The sequence below is a fragment of the Temnothorax longispinosus genome, chromosome 12 (genome assembly GCF_030848805.1).
Source record: "Temnothorax longispinosus isolate EJ_2023e chromosome 12, Tlon_JGU_v1, whole genome shotgun sequence".
NCBI lineage: Eukaryota > Metazoa > Arthropoda > Insecta > Hymenoptera > Formicidae > Temnothorax > Temnothorax longispinosus.
In genome coordinates this window covers 11,196,181-11,213,518 of record NC_092369.1, presented here as the reverse complement: position 1 = coordinate 11,213,518, position 17,338 = coordinate 11,196,181, and the positions used below count along the sequence as shown (strand labels likewise).

At 40.5% G+C, this 17,338-nt stretch overlaps 1 protein-coding gene across 1 annotated transcript in view; it reads right to left on the bottom strand.

Moving 5' to 3' along the window:
• Atg16 (Autophagy-related 16) overlaps nucleotides 1-17,338 on the bottom strand; it is a 402,118-nt gene that overhangs the window by 2,814 nt on the left and 381,966 nt on the right. The gene's annotated exons all lie outside the window — the stretch shown is intronic.

Here is a 17,338-nt window from a genome sequence, read left to right as displayed (position 1 = left end):
ATATCAAACGATTAATAGTCATTGCTGAAGCATTCTTACCTTAAAACGTAGCGAACAGTGATTGCTTTATTGTTAGTTATCTCTATATTGAAATTCTATTGGAAAAAATCACAGTAATAAAATCATCATTTTTTTTAAGTACAAATATCGACAAATCAAGAATTTCATCAAGTACATGCAGCAGTATACAGTATAGATTTATTATTTATACATACAGTAGTAGTTAAACTGCACCGGTGATCTCTTAAATATTTTATTTTGATAAACGCTTGCTTTCAAATCGTAAAAATATAGATAGGTCGGAAAATGAAATGTATATAAAAAATAAACTGATATTAGGTACTTCGAAAACTTTGTTTGAAGAAGTAAAAAATTAAAACCGGTGCTTAATATGAACGATATCGAATAGATGAGATAAATTGAAAGGAATTTGCCTATCAATATCGAATATTTCCCAGAGCGAAGGAGATCTTTTTTATTCAAACCAAATAATTTCTTTTTGATACCGTTCGAAAAATAAAATAGTTTCGAGATTTATGCGATACAACCAAATTTATTTCATCATTTGTGTCATTCTTAATTCGTCCATTATTGTAAATATGTCACGATTATAATTATTTATTATATACCGCATAAATATCTACGTGAACTTAGTACACAGAAAATTGTAAATTTGATTAACATATATGATTGAGTGTTATTGACTTTCCGGTGCCTTGCCCGAAAATAGATGCAAAGAGGATAAAGGGGGAAAAGAAGAAATCGTAAGCCAATGGCCCGATTTGCTCGAGCGGATTTGCGAAACTGTGAATCGGCGCGTAGAGCAGCGAGCTTTAAACAGTTACATCCAAAAGCTTTCAGAGCCAGCTTTTTCCATTTTCGCCTCCTAACTTTCGTCTGGTGAATCTAATTTCCTTACCGGGCGACCTGGAATTATTTTGCCGCCGCTGCCGCGCGTAAGGGTCTCTCAATTATTTCGCTATCTTTACGGAAACGCCTCGTACAGCGTAAAAGGGCAACCAGGGAAAACGCTCGGGAATGTTGTGCGTCGCACGTGCGACGGACTTTTGAATTTTATGCAATTTAATTCTTCGTCTTTTCTCCTCTGAAGAGCACCATGGTAAGAGAAATAAAATAGAAAATGGCACGATCGCGGTAATAAACGGCGAATGGGTCAAATATAAATATGATTTGCGTGTTGCGGCTAGAGCCTTACGTAGGATAACCTCGCGACCGCTTTAAATCGTTTCATTAAAGATACCATTTGAACATGATGGAATACGGTGCCGCGTAATTTTCTGGTCCGAGCCGGCTGCGCTCGTGCGGCGAAAAGTCTATAAAACCTGAATTCCCGAGGGGTGATTCGCAGGGCTTGTCGAAATCGTAAAAGGGTGTTTCTACGCCGAGGACAAACGTGTTGAAAATGGCATGCCTTCTGCTCCAGCAATACTGTTTGAGAAATCCTTTGCGAACGTATACAAATCAAGTGAATATTTCGCGAGTGGAGGCAAAGGCCAGGTACGGAGGCACCCTGGAGAAGAGGAATCCGCTATAAACCTATGATTACAGTTTTTACGAGCATTCGTGAGCAAAAAAGTCCAAATGCTCGCGAGTCTGTTAAAAGTGCAGCAGAAGTTGGAATACATTTTACATAATGTAATCAAGCGATAGTTGTTTTATATTACTTTAGCTTTATTACTTCTCTGAATTCTAGTGTTGCGATCTCTTTTTAAAGATATATTCCTCGTAGATTAAAAATTTCTCCGTAAAGCGAAATTCTAAGGCACTTAGTTTTACGGCGTAATAAAACTATAATCGCGTCAAAGCTTCGCCCGCGTTTTTGCTTCATAAAAAGTAATTCGATAACTGCATTTAAAACGCAATAAATCTAGAGCAAACAATACGGTGAGTCGAGAGATCCTAGAGACTCGCTTTTGCTACATTTGCTTCTAATTCTACGAATAACAAAGCGCATTCAGTAGAACAGGCGGATAGATCGTAATCGAATTGAACGACCTGACATTCATTCGACCGATGGCTCATATGAGATTGCCGATTGTCGTCGTTGTTTTCAATGACTCGACTCACATGTGAATTCTTTGTAGAGAAACCGACCGGCATCCATCAGTTCCTCATCGGGTAATCGATACGTTGATTATTCGTTACGGTGTAATGAAAGACAATCTGATATTCGATCGTCATTGTTTAATCAGTGCCGACGTAATGAGAGAGAATACGTGATAGTTCGTTGTCATTGTTCGGAGAGCCAGCCTGGAAATTAAACGTATCGTTTACCTAACTTTCCGGCCGTATACGGTTAATGAAGTTCTGTAATCTGTAGTGCGCGCTATACAAGTTCGTTATTCGATGAAATTTCACAACGAGATGAGCCTCCGGACAGGATAGTTGCATCTTATATTGCGTTTTTGTTACTAAAGCGAACGTAAATCCGATTCAAGCGTAGGGCTTCATTCACGTCCAGCGGAGGCAACTCGCAGATTGCATTCGGGAGTAGAAACGTGTCACTCGATGCAACGTGTTAAGCGGCGAATACGTATAGAAACACGGTTAAACCGTAAAAAGCGACGTATCGTTCTGTCACGGTTTGACTGGCGCGTTTATTCCCTCGCGGGGGGTTCGATGCCGTCAAACGGAGGAAGAGCCCGGGGCTTATGCTTGCGGTGAGAAACAACAACGCGAGGGGCAAGAAAAAGCGGTTGCTCCACGAGTGCGTCGCGACGACCGCCAGTCGAGTGCGCCGTCGTCGTCGCCGTCGTCGCCGGCGTCGTCGCTTAGCGGGAACGATATTTCTAAAAGCAGCGTGCTCCGTATCCGGGATACCTTTGCGGAGCAGCCGCTACCTTGGTGGTGTATATTGCGAGCGTGATAAAGGAGACCTATCCGTTCTTGCCGAAGGAGCTTGGAAATAAGCTTTCGCGAACGATGTTTCCACTCTCTTCCATGCGCCACTTTCGCGTCCGCCTCCTCGCATCTCCTCCCTCTCCCCCCTTCCCCGCCATTCCATTCCGCCCACTCATTTTTTTCATCCAGCCGCAAAGCCAACGCGAGAGACAGATGGAAAAAGATCGGGAACGAGAGAGAAAGAGATTTTTATGAAAAAGGAGGAGGAAGAGAGAGAGAGAGAGAGAGGGGAACGTAGGAGTATATGAGAAAGTGGATGGGCTGCGTGAGATAGACGTGGCGAGAGATGGACGGAACGTTACGAGTCTTTGAAATGTACGCCGCGGGAGCATTTTTGTCCGTCGTTCTTGCAAATGACAGAGTTAACATACAAACGCCGGTTAAAGCCTCATATTCCGTCGACGCGGGATAAAGGGAGGGAAAAGATTAGAAAGGATGGTAAAACGTTCCTGGGAAAAGGGAAGGAGAGACAGAGAGACAGGGGGAAGATAGAGTAATTGTGGATTTTAGATTTTAACCCGAGGCGATGGATTATGCGAAACGTAAGCGGATAGCTGAAACAGGAAGAGGAGAAAGGCCGAGGGAGGTGAAAAGGCGGAGGTATCATTTAACGAAAGGAAAGCAATACAGAACGCTGCTGCCCGCGCCACCACCGTAAAAGTGAAGCGCGCTCGTCTGTCGTCAGACAAACCGGGGGATAATTAAAATAATTTCGCCTCATTGTGAATGCATACCGGTTTGCAATAATTAGATCGCGACGATTTACTGATAATGAAATTGGGATGGGATCCTCCCGCAGAATTCCGAGTTCAAGACCGCGCTTTGTTGTTACGTGCTGGAGGAGCAGAGAGCATGAATCACCAAACAATTATCGAGGGAAGGCATTGGCATTCGAGATCGCGCATCAACATCGATTCGATTAATTTTTTACACGGTGTTAATCGAATCGAAGACAATAAAAATAGTATTGATTCTGATATTTTATTAATTAAAGAGGATATTATGCATTATATAAAGTAATATATAATTATATTGCATATTGTACATTGCACATTATATCACACTGCGTTATATTATGGTAAAAAAAGGCGCCAAATACACGCAATGTATTTTGTAAATTCAAAAATCCAACCTAAGTGGTAGTAGCTTTAATTTCAAAAAATATTATATCACAAAATGATGTTATACCTAACTCAACCCAAGTGACATGTATTTCAAAAAAAAGATGTGAAATCTAATAATTGTGCAACTACTTAAAAGAAATAAAATCTAAGTGGTACAAATAATTGTGCAACTACTTAAAAGTGGTACATATCTCTGTGTTCCCATTCAAGAGTCTTCCTATTCCATTATATATCACATACAATATATACTGTTTATCGAAATAAATTTAAGCGGTGCTATTATTAATTAAAGTGAAGATATTGTAAGCATCTCCAGAACCGATAGCAAATTTGAATATATACATAAGTGTCACAACTTGATAGGACGACATCATTAGATGACATATTCTTTATCACGTTTCTCGCGCATACTTCGCGTAATATATCTATGTAAAATGATGTGTGCCACCTGTTGACACACAGCGATGTACACTCGAAGCGATAAATTCCGTGTGAGAGCAATAAAATGGGGGATCTTAACGTACGTAACGCGGAATGTAATAATCAGACGCATGAGAACGGCTGAACGATCCGAGAGAGGCTCGAAGGGACTCGAGATTTTCATGCGGAGGGCTGCTGTTAGGAGGAAAAGGTATAAAACACGGGATGCAACGGGGAGTTCTGTGCTCGGCACATTAATCCATCACTTACGAACTCGTTCAAAAACTCAAGCCCACGAGATGACATAATTTTGTTTTGCAAATGAAAATGTAAGGGGCTTTGCGGGACACAGCGTTGTGGTAAAGCAAAAACGAATAATATGTAATTTTATAAAATCGCGCAGATAATTTAGACAGCGACTGGGACAGCGGTCCGTAATCTAAAACCGTGTTTTGAAAAGTGCATATTGTAAAAAGCAATTAAACGTCCGTGTTTGCAAATGCAATATACAATAGGTAAAAACTCGGTACAATGGAAGCGAGTAGAACTGACAATGAGTACCAATTTTTATAAATAAATAAAAATAAATCGAGAGAGAAAGAGAGAGAGAAATTGATTTAATATCAAAAGTAGTCATTGCGAGACTACTCACTACACCGATAAAAGCTGTTCACTTGACCGTAAACAATGCCGAATATATGACGTAAAAAAAAAATAATGGTTTATCGAATTATATTGTATTGGCCGGCTACAATACCTCAGGCGTGACCATAAAATCGTAATATCGCTATCGTAATATTCCCTTCTTTCTCTTGTATTTTTTGTTAACGATCGAGTATTTAACCGGAACATAGCGAGAGGACAAAGCGACTCGGCCGCGGGGCGCTTGGCTTAACAAAATAGCACAATTTCGCGAGTATCCCTCGCCTAATTATCCAAACGATCGTGAATCCTCACCATCAATCTACGTGGGTCGCGAATGCTCGCTCGACCGCGAACAGTGGCGCTTAATGGCGCGCTCATTGGCAAAGAGCACCCTGTGATTCGTATAGGGATGAAGGAAGGGGGCGGGGAGAGGGGCGAGAAGAGGAACGAGCGACAATACAGGCGACGATTAGATCGGCGTTATTCTCGTGCCAAATGACGCGAAACGATGACGACGACCACGACGGCGATAGCCGGGCGAATGGCGAGTATAACTGCCGTTTAAAGATGAGGACACGCGTTCAACCGGACGCGCGTGTATACGCGGCCTTGCGCCTAGAGAGAGCTCCTCTCCGACCACATCTTCGACAGCTTGGCTCTCGATGATTGCCAAGAACGCAGCCTCGCGTGAAGAATCCCGGAAAAGCAAGCGGGGGCATTAAACGTCATTAGCACTCTCTCGACGTTGCCTCATTGATATCACGAGAACGTTGCGCGATACGCGCGCGACTCTGTGTTCTTAAACATGCGATACAGAGAAACGGATATAAGCACGAATATTTGCCGGGGCACCGTCGGCGTCGCGTCGTTTCCCACGTGTGTTTCCGTTTGCTCTACGATACAGTAATCTCGCGCGGCGAGACCACTTTCTTTCGCTGGATTTTCCCGGTTGTTGTTTTAGGTTTTAGGTGCGCTATTAAGCTTCATGCGTTTTCAAGTGGTAGTTCAAATATTAACCCCACTTTAACTCGGCCCCTCGTTTATCACCCTCGTTCTAATTTTTCAAAGTTTTAAGTTACCACATTGTAATACAGCTGCGATTATTAAACAATAACACCTTTTTTTTATTTTTTTCTCTAGTCTAGATTATGTTTTTTTTTACGGATTAAAATTATACAAAACAGCAGATTTTATTTCGTCACTAGCGCGTAAATCGTAGATATTTGAAAATTCTGTAAATGTTGGGTCGACTAATCATATAACTAGCTATTGATGAACGCTGTATTGAGTCATAAATTTCAGATGCATTGCCTAGCACCGGCAGCGCACGAAAACAATTCCGAATTTCAAAAGAAGCCGGAACGTAATCGAACTCAGCGACAAATGGATTTATGATTGGTCGAAACATGCGGAAGTTACGGCGAAAAAATTAGTTCCCATAAATTTCGCTGGCATATTCGGCATACGCGCGTCTCTGTAGTTTCCGAAACTACAGATTTAATCCGGTTAAGGTGGGCTATTCGAAAATTCACTATAATTCCGCAGAAATTCCTCCCGTTTGAGCGACATTATTGAAAGCACGTCGTTGCAAACTGTGTTTGTATCATTTAATTAATGTCAAATGTATTAACGTACGGACGGAAACACTTCATTTGTCACGTTTGAATAACCTCGTCAATATTTTATTCTTATTAATAAATCATAAAAGGATAAATTACATTAATACATTGAAGATATATAATAATGAAATTATTTTACGACTAAAAATATGTAATGTACGCGATACACGTATGCAAATGTATTTGTTATATTTTATTATTGAATCGTATATATGCAGAGAAATTGCAAAAGCATTATTTAACATGTAACTATAAATTAAATAAAATATGAAGTAATTATGTCGCCAAATTATCTGACGGAAGGGAGTTTCCCCGTTTAGTACACGCTCGCCGAGCGTTTCCAATTCATGTTTGACGTTCGACGTCTTTGGCGACGTATTCAAAAGCGGCAACTGTAGTGACACTGGCGAAATTCCCAGTAGTATGCTATTCCAAGTTTGCATTCGCCATGTCTTGGTCCGAACTTCACTTTCACCTACAAGTGAGGGTACATGAATGCGCGATAGTTTAAACACTGCCGCTCTGGACTCAGTGAATAACTATTGCTGGTACGCTTTAACTCGTCCAAGTTCGTATTCCCACTTCTATATACACATTAGCAATTTGCGTTTCGACGTTGACGAGTTCTACCCTAATGAGGTAAAAGTAATAAGGTATAGACAATGCGTTGTGAAACGCTCACCATTTTGAAAGCACATGTACAAAAGATATAATATATAATGAAAATCAGAAGAAACTCAAAATTCGTATTATTAATAAACATTCTATATTACACTCAAAATGTGCATAATAAGGATTTTTGTATTTTAATTTTAAAGAGAACTTCTTAAAAGAACATTTAAAAATTTGAAATCATTTATTTTATTAAATAAAAGATAATTTTAAGATATTTTTAAATATCTCTAAAAGAAATATAATACTTCATAAAAATATAATTCTTTTAATTCAATATATTGCAGCAAAGTCATTCGGTAAAAATTAAATAGGTAAAGGTAAAAATGCTGCTTTTAATATCATTAAATATGTCTAATCCACAAAGTGAGGAATTAATAAGTGATTATTACCGTTTTCATTTAAACATTAATTTCTTAAATAATAAGTCCTCTTATATTCATATTTGCGTAATGAATAGTATATTTTGCTAATGTTATATTTCTCGCGCACGAAATATTCTAATTTAATTCAGAAAAAAATATTATAGAGTAATACTGCACAGCAATAAACCACTTAATTATGTACTTTAGTAAATTTCTACAAATTGTTTCCCTATATTTCTATAATAAAATATGCAAGGCTCATTTTTTAAATAATATAAATAGAATACTGAACATTTCGTGAATCTTTTGTGAATCTTTCGTGAATTTTTCATACAACTTGAAAGCTTGTCTGTAAAATAGATAAACATGTAATAATATTTATTCAGTCAACTGATTACGAAACAATATGTATACATATACATATATAACTATAAATTGTTTTAGATTCTTAATTTTCTATATAAATATATTTAAAATATACTTTAAAAAATTTAAAAATGTTAGAAAAAAAAACTTTTAAACCGATAATTCAAAACATTTAAATATGATTCTTTTACAGTAATCTCATTATTCGTTACTAATAGCTCGAATGGTTTTAACGTCAAATAATTATGGAGTACAATAACGTCGCTGAAAAAAAAACAGACTTCTCGACATCTCTCGCGTGAGCCAAACACGGTTGATGTTAATGTTTAATATCACGTCGCTCACGCGTCTTAAATCGCGTGCGGACCAGATCGGTGTAATCTTACCATTAAACGTTTAAAATTACGTGGCTAATAGGGCAGATTATCTGGAAAATTAAAGTCTGGGCGCGGGCGGAAATATTTGTGTCATTAAAATACATACAAAATTGGATGCTAGCTTAACAGATAAAATTACTCCTGACTCGCACGGGCTGCATAAAATAACACTATCGTAAAATGTCAGAGAGAGAGAGAGAGAGAGAGAGAGAGAGAGAGAGAGAGAGAGAGAGAGAGAGAGAGATGGAATTCACTGTACTTGTTATCGTAACATTTTTCAATGAAACGTATAATCGAGTATTACTTTTTTATTAGACAAATTATTTGTCCGAAAAGCATATACGTAATTATACGCATACACGTGTACGCGTTAATAGCTTTTGCAGTACGATGCATTCGCAGATTAATACTTGCAGCAGCCATATCTCTCGAGATTATAAGCTGAACTTTTTTTGTAATATTCATATGACGCAAATTATTTTTTACACGTGAATAATATCGCGTTAACAAGCTAGATTGAACAGATCGTCCAGCTCATGAAATCACAAAAGTGTGCCACATGGAAATTTTGCCAATTTTCGTCCAGTATTTCATATCTAAATGAGCTATTGCTTCGTTGCCAGAAAATAAGCTAGCGCAGCTTTAAATTTTGAAATAATATGAAAACATTATTATATTTTCCATAAAAAACGGAAATTGCATTATTTTCACGAAAAGTAAAAATGACATCATTTTCATCAGAAATGAAAATTATGTTATTTTCACGAAAAATAAAAATGTCCCATCCATATTAATAATTTTATATGACAAGTAATATCTTTTTTTCTCTGTATACAAAAAAATTACTTACCTTACTCGACATATTTAATTTAGACATTTTAGATTAATCTGTAGATATCTGTAAAATAACAAAATTTCTCTCTAATTTAAATCATTTTTATGCAAAATGGAGTTCTAATTCCAATATTTTGCTGATCATTTAACCAAGATGTATAAAATTGTTTTAGAAAAACCAATTCTGAAAGATGCGATATCCAACGCTAATATAGACAGTAGAGGTACGTCGAAAATTATTATATGACACAAAAGTGAATTAGCGAGAGATAGTCCAGCTTAAAAAAGGTTTCAAGGGATACAATAAAGATACGGTAGGCGTGATGCATATATCGATTATGAAATTGCGATGCCAGAAGGCACACTCCGCGCAGTGTAATAATATATTTTCAAACAATCACACAACGCGCGCGCGCGTGGCGCAAGCTAATATAAGCCGATTTTCTTAACATCCGCGTGCGTCTGCCGCAACTTGAAACTTGTTTATTTCACGGCAATTATAATATTACTCCATGTTCGTATACCGAGCATCGGCCAATTTGCTGGAGTATAGTGTGCGTGCCCATAATGGACACGTCGATGGATACGCGGAATTTATTAAGTATTAATATAAGCGATTTCCTCGAAGATGCGACGTGGCGACGTCCCCGGCCGTGCGCGAGCGACGGATAAGTAATCCATGAATAACACGCTCGCAGAAGCTCGGAAACACTCGTGGCTTACAAAAAGTATTTATTATACTCCCGGCCATTGGCCTATTCTCTCTCCCTGTGTCGTTGACGACATGTCGCATGAATTCGGGAGAATCGATAGCGATTCTTTTGATTCTCGTTGATTTATCAATTTGTACGCGGATAATGCGCGCTTCAAGTCGTTATTCGCTACCGCTCTCATCGATACGCCGCGAACGTAATGCGTTATATTATCGTCGTACGAACGGCGCATGATAAATTGCGCATTACATAGCATCGCATTCGCCGGTCGCTGCATACGCCGATGACTACCTCGTCGTAACGGCCGCAATTACACCGCTAACAAAGCTCCTCGATTATCGAGCACGCGCTAATCCAGAAAGAGAATGAAGTTCATCTCTCCGCGTGATTGAACGCGGCGGACATTTTTTACAATTTGGCTTTTTATTAACCCTCCGTCTGTATACGTGGATCCACGGCGTCCGAGGCAAAACGATATCTGCTAGTAACTGTAAAACTTTCGAGCCTGCCAGAAATTATTAAATAAACGATGTTTATCGAAATGACTTTAAAATCGTCAACTACAATGTAGACAGATGTTTTGTGAATTTTTTCGGATTTTTTTTTTAGTATTTTAGAAAAATAGCGTCAAGTGTGACAGAGATCCACGTATACACTCCAAGAATGCAAAAAAAAAAAAAGAAACGTATACAGACGGAGGGTTAAATCCGCCCCGTCCAGGATAAAAAATATATTACCGGGCTATGGTCTCTCGTAATAAAATAATCTATTTAAACTTTCCCTCTGAATACGATGACCCCCCCCCCCCCGACAGAAATGTATTTTTGAATATATATATATATAATATTCGCGAGAAAACTTTTAGCCTCCGCGTATACTCTTCACGTTCAGCAGCGCCACGTTATATCCGATTATCATCTCGTGTTAACATTCAACGCGAGCTTATATTACATTGCAGAATCCATATAATCATATTTAGCGCTACATGTGCGATGGGATAGTCGGGCTTAGAGAGTGTTATCTAAACTGTCAATGATGCGGCAAACTCACGAGCAATACCTCAATGGCTTGTAAAGCTTCAGATAGACGGGAATTGCGTGGAGGCCCGTTTCAGAAGTTGCCAGGTAAAGTTGCGGCGAACGGACGATTGTTCTCTTTTTTTTTTACTTTTATGGTAATTCCACGTCCGTACTGCGATTATCAATGCGTCATTAGATTGATCGATGAGATCTATCCAACGTCTTTCAATATAACACTTCGTAATATCTTGAACATTGTTACCGCTATATTGATGCCAACGATTTTGACAAAACGCGATTCCCTGTTACACAATTTGAGTCAATTAATGACTGATAGTCATTACTAGCTGTCATCGCGGCTCGTCTGCACGCAAAAGAGATATCTCCCCCTGAATTAGACATACATATTCGATTTAGATGGGACAAGGGTAGCAAAAAGCTAAAGATTTATTTGTATTTATTTGTATTGTCCCTTGAAAAAGTAATACGGATCATTTTGATTGCTACTTGCGCGATGGCGATAAAAATCCACACGTCAGATTTGACAGAAAGCTTTTATCAACGACTGCTCGTCGGTCGGCGGGCAAAACGCTACGTGGTGGGAAAAGAAAAAGGAACGATCAACGAATGCCGCTCGGTTAGAGGAGTCCAGGGGGGAAGAGAGGGGGAGAGGGGGGAGACAGGACGGGAATAGGTGGTGGTCGGGGATGAGAATCGACGGGTATATCCGTACCAACCACCGACCGGCTGGCACCGATGCGCGGGGGAGGGGGACGGGAGGGGAGGCAACCGGCCGCTGGAATGGGAAAAACAGATAAAGACCTCGGGCACCGGTCGGCTTCCGAAGACAAGAGACGAAGATAAATGATATAATATCGTGCCGGACCGGCCCCGATCATTGCCGTGGCAGCGAAATCGAGTTAAGGAGAGTACTGCGAGACAATTGATCTCTCTTGCGACGCTTCGTTACATCGGGCGAAAATGAAATCGGGGCTCCTGATCCTCGTCGCGGGACGCCGGGTACTTTGGGTTCCTCGTTCCTCTTGAAGCGACTGCCGCGCGCAACGATATAAGTATGCACATACATACGTGGACCGAGCGGACAGTGAGGAGAGGTCAAAGGGGAAGGGAGGGGGAATAATTTAATTCTTTTCACTTGACGTGTTTACCTCCATCCTTCCGCACCACTTACTTTCACCCGGGGACGACGCTGAATTTTCATTACGCATCTGTTCCGCCCGCGATATATAGAGCGCGAGAGGGAGAGCGGAGCTAACGTTTACACGGCGAACTTCGGGATGGGTCGCGAGACTTGCGAGATAACTCGGGAAGACGGACGGCGTGAAAACTCCGCGCCACGGCGGATGTGAGATCGCGCGGGAATAGAACAGCTCGATGCGGAAGTCGCGGGGGAAAAGATCCGGCGGAATACGCGACGGCCACACTCGCCAAGTTACGAGAATATACTTGAGGCACTGAAGGCGGATTACCGCGATGCAGTGCAGCAGAAAAACGCGCGATATATATATTAATCTTACTACTTTCCTATAGATGTTTCAGGTTACATGCTCCTATAACCACCGTGGCAACCTCTCGTAAAATGCAGGGCGAAATCGCTGTAAATGCATGCGTGACTGATATACGGCACGGTAATCTTTACGAGATGTTGTTACTTGTCAGTTACTACCGACCGGGAATAATGACCTATACTGTTACCGTATCCTGCTGTGCATTTATTTATTAATAACAAGCTACACAAATCACGCCGATCGCTACTCAATTGCAGCGCGTGGCGTTTAGTGGCCGTGCCGACACTTCGGACAGGTGTAAGGAAAACTTCTGTAATTGAGTTGAGTTACAATACTCGAAGTGCGATCAGCTTTTATATCAATTTTTAGGGAGTCGAAAGACAAGACGGCAATTTTATGAGCTGCTCTATAAGAATATATCCGATTAATTACTTACTGCAATATTTATAGCTTCTGACAATGAGTAATATGCTTTTCATTTGCTCTAAAATCCAATATAGCAGTAATTGCGATAAAATGGGATGTACTGAGCGGAAAATTATCTCTGGCAGCGAAATATATATATTTCGAATCTCTGAAAAGTTCCGAATACAAATATAATGAGGTCACTGATTCCATAATGTGCCGAATCGAAAATATAGTTCGGAAGAAACTGCACTTTAATTTCAAAGCCCCCCCCCCGAGAGCTTACCGATAACCTGATCCTCTCCCTCCCCTCCAGTTTTCCCCTAATTACCCGTTCTGCTATAATCGCACGGTACTATTTATTCGCTGGGGATCACGCAGTAAATTCCCGCCTTCCGACGTGTGTACCGGCGGATTCTGCCGGTTGATTGCAAATTAGAACACGAACGGGCGTGTAAGCTTATCGGGCAATATTGCGCATTTGAGTCTAAGTGCTCGCGCAGAAAGGAAGTTATGCCGAATAGCTCCTCGATTGGTACGGAACGTACGGCAACCGGCGGTTTACGTGATTGCGTTTATTAGAGTGCGCAAAAACCTCATATTTTTAAGTAGCTTTATGTAGCTGTATGTCACGTAAAGATAACGTTACTAACGTCAGATCGCGTACAAAGTGTATGGGAAGAGTTTGAAGCGAAATTAGTATGTATATATGAAGAAATGAAGAAATATAAGCGATTAGATTTATATAAAAATTCACGTATCTTCCGTATATTTATTACTACAAACGCGATATCTTCTTCTCTTTACAAAGCGTTTAACTTAATCCTTACGAGCTCGTAATGTTTATCACAGATTTACCGGTTACAGAAGGTATCGTAAAAACGTACCAGTCGGCTCCCGCGACTATTACCTTAATTCCCATACTCGCGCGTTTCGCATAACATCTAAATTTCATAGCTCGGCACCGCGACAGGCAAGAGCGCCTAGTCGCGTCGCGTAAATGCGCGCGCCCAGGCGAGCGCGCGTGCATTAAATACCATACGGAATCGTACGGCTTCTCGCGCTTTACGGAGCGCCCGTGAGGGGACACGAGGAGAAAAGAGGGTGAAAGGGCGAGGCGCTTATTAAGTTAGTCTCGGAGATTTCTGAGCGAGCGCAACGTACGAATTATACGATGCACCTTCGTGCGACGCGCTGCAACGCGCCGAGCAACGAGCGGCGATCGCCGCGAAGAGCGAAGACGAAGACGAAGACGAAGACGAAAACGAAGATGAAGACGAAGTCGCCCAAGATGAAACTAGACAACGACGGCAACCGGGTGGAAGAATGATGACCACGACGACGACGAAAGATGACGATAACCACGGACGAACGCCGTCTACGTCCCCAGCCGGGGTGAAAGTAATAATAGTGAAACACACACGCGTGCATATGCGAGGAACCGCGCGCACACCGACGATGGGCGACGTGTATACGTGAACTGGTGTTTAAGTCATTTTTCGATACGCGCGCGACCGGTACTTAGATGCACGCCGGACTCTCCGAGCCGCCCGCTGGGCTTTCCCAGAGAGGAGAAGCCACCGCCGAAGATGCCGCGTCCTTGAGAAACTCGAGGAGGCCGAGGACGGGCACGCGGGCACGGTCGACTGCCGCGACGACAGAGAGAGGAGTGCGGGAGGGACGATAATCGTAGAACGGATCTTACGATCTATCCTCCGCGCGAGACTCGATCGATCGTCCAAGACGCTTGATCGTCGCTACCTATGCCTCCGTGTGTGGATGAAACGAGGCCGAAACGGCACAACGGGCTACTTTCCTTTCAACAAGTATATATCCCTTACTTTCTATCGCCACGGAAAACGAAAACGTCGAAATGATTTTACAGAACGAGTATTTTTGCCTTATGGGGAGACCATTAAAGTTCAACAGATACATTCAATATATATTAGATTTAACAATCTTATAAGGCTCAAATGATTCAAAATTGATAAATAAATAAAAATGCTACAACAAGATTTTAGTGTCACAATATTTAATTAAGCGACTTTAAGTTCTAATTGTAATTATGCGATAATGCGTGTTCTGCGACTTTAAATTTTAACTTTTAAATTGATGTAATTTATTTAATTTTTGAGGCACTAGCCGAATGTTAGGCCGAAACGTATGTTTACGTTAAATGATCTAATTTGACTTAACTAAATATTGTGACACTATAAGACCTTGTTGCGGCTCTGGGCTCTTTTCACTTATTTATTAATTTAGATTTAACACCCAATAAATTTGAAAAATGTTCCTTATAAATAGTCCTTATAAATGGTCCTTATAAAATGTAAAATTTTATAAAGACGCTTTTTTAATAAAAATATAGCAAACTATTACTCGTCATCTAATTGCGAGAACATTATAACATTGACAGTGTATGCCGTCGCAATTATGTACTATTAACCCAATTACGTTAGTAAATTCTCCAACATGCGCAAAATAACTAATTGTTGCTACCGCGAACATGATAGTTTGATTCGTATATGAGGCACAAGATTCAATACAGAATAATTAAACGTTATCATTATTTAACAACCATACAGAATTCATTTCACATCGAGAAATTATGACTTCCGTCGTTTCAACCTAGCCGATAATATTTTTCATTTTATAGATCAACAAACGTAATTATAAATTATACATATATATATATATATATATATATATATATATATATATATTTATAAAAGAATTAAAAGAAATGTTCACAACAAATTACATGAATCTTGCTGGTGAAATTTCTCTGACAAGAAGAGCCGCGGTATTTCAATTGTTCGTCAATTTACGAGTTGTTAGATATTGTGAAGTTATTGTTACGAGGGATACACCCCGGAAATTGTTAACCGCGCTCGCTATTGATTTACAGGTAATATCATGTTTAACCGTCCCTGCGGCGTAATAGCATAATTGACGTTTTTAGTGTTTAAAACACATCGATTTTCTGCACCTTGGCAGTAGTATGGAGCGATCCTTACCCACCGCATTCCCCGTGAGATACCGCCGATTAACGCGTCCATCAACGTGGCTCGTGTAGGTGAAAGGGCGCTGAAAGCACGCGGACAAGATACGTTGTTCCCTTATGCCACTTTCATTTCTGCGCTGCATCTCGCAACGCGCGCGCCTTTTTTCTCTTTCCTCTCGTCGGATTTTTCGCGTTTTCGCTTCTCGTATTCTGAGCGCTGGTAAACGAGCCTTTGATCATTTGGGACGACAATAGGCAATGACGAGAATCAACGCAGACGCCGGCGAGAGTTTCGAAGAGCATCTAGAATGTCTCGTAAATAAATTCGCGATATCGCGCGAAGTCCGGCGATATATAGATTCGGGCGGTTATGTGTACGTAGATGTACACCGTAAAAGTTGGAGCAAAAATCGGGTCACGACAAAATATTTTCTTGGATTCTCTTCTATGTGTGCGTGTGTCTTTTCCCTTCGTATGTGGCCCCTTCTCGCTGCGAATCTTTTCTTTTTTGCGTACACGTATGCGCATGTGTATATGCGCTGCGTGTGATGGACCAAAAGTACTTCAGAAGCTTCTCGTGTCAGGTGGGTGTGCAGAGCACTCGAAGGTGCCTCCAAAAATTACGGACGCTTTAGTGCCCTAGCGGGCGAATTTAAACGAGAAATTCGCATCCGTCAAACGGGGTTGAAAAACAGTAAAAACACACACATCACGATAAAAAAGGAGCGGAGAGAAATAAATTATATACGGTGGTACGCCACACGTCGAGATAGAAGGGCAATAGCGGGCTCGCGTTATCGATTCCCTTGACCGCAAATAAAGTCGACGAGATCGAGAAATATTGCAAACGCAGCACACCAGAAAATAATCTTTAGATCATATGGCCCCGTAGCGTTAATAATAAGAATTAATAAAATAACTGGTGCCCCCTAAACGTCAATTTTGTACATTCCATTATCTTCGGATTACGCTATAGAGAGAAGCAATAACATAATATTGATTTTAATATAATAATATAAAATAGTATGTCAGATTGTAAAATGAGAAAACTGCAATAAAAAAGCTATATATTAAGATAAGACGACGAGCTTTATAAAGGACTGGCGCAGCAAGCCGCCTTCAATATCTCGGATTAACCCTAAATCAATATTTGATAAAATATCGGGAACAAAATTTCTCGTTTTAATATGTCTTTTCATCACTGGCAAACAGACGATTAAAGTCATATAAAATTTATTAGTCTTTTTTTCGTACGCTCATTTTATAACGGTTCGAGCTTCAATATCGGTATTGCACATTCCAATCGACGTGAAAGAAAAGTACC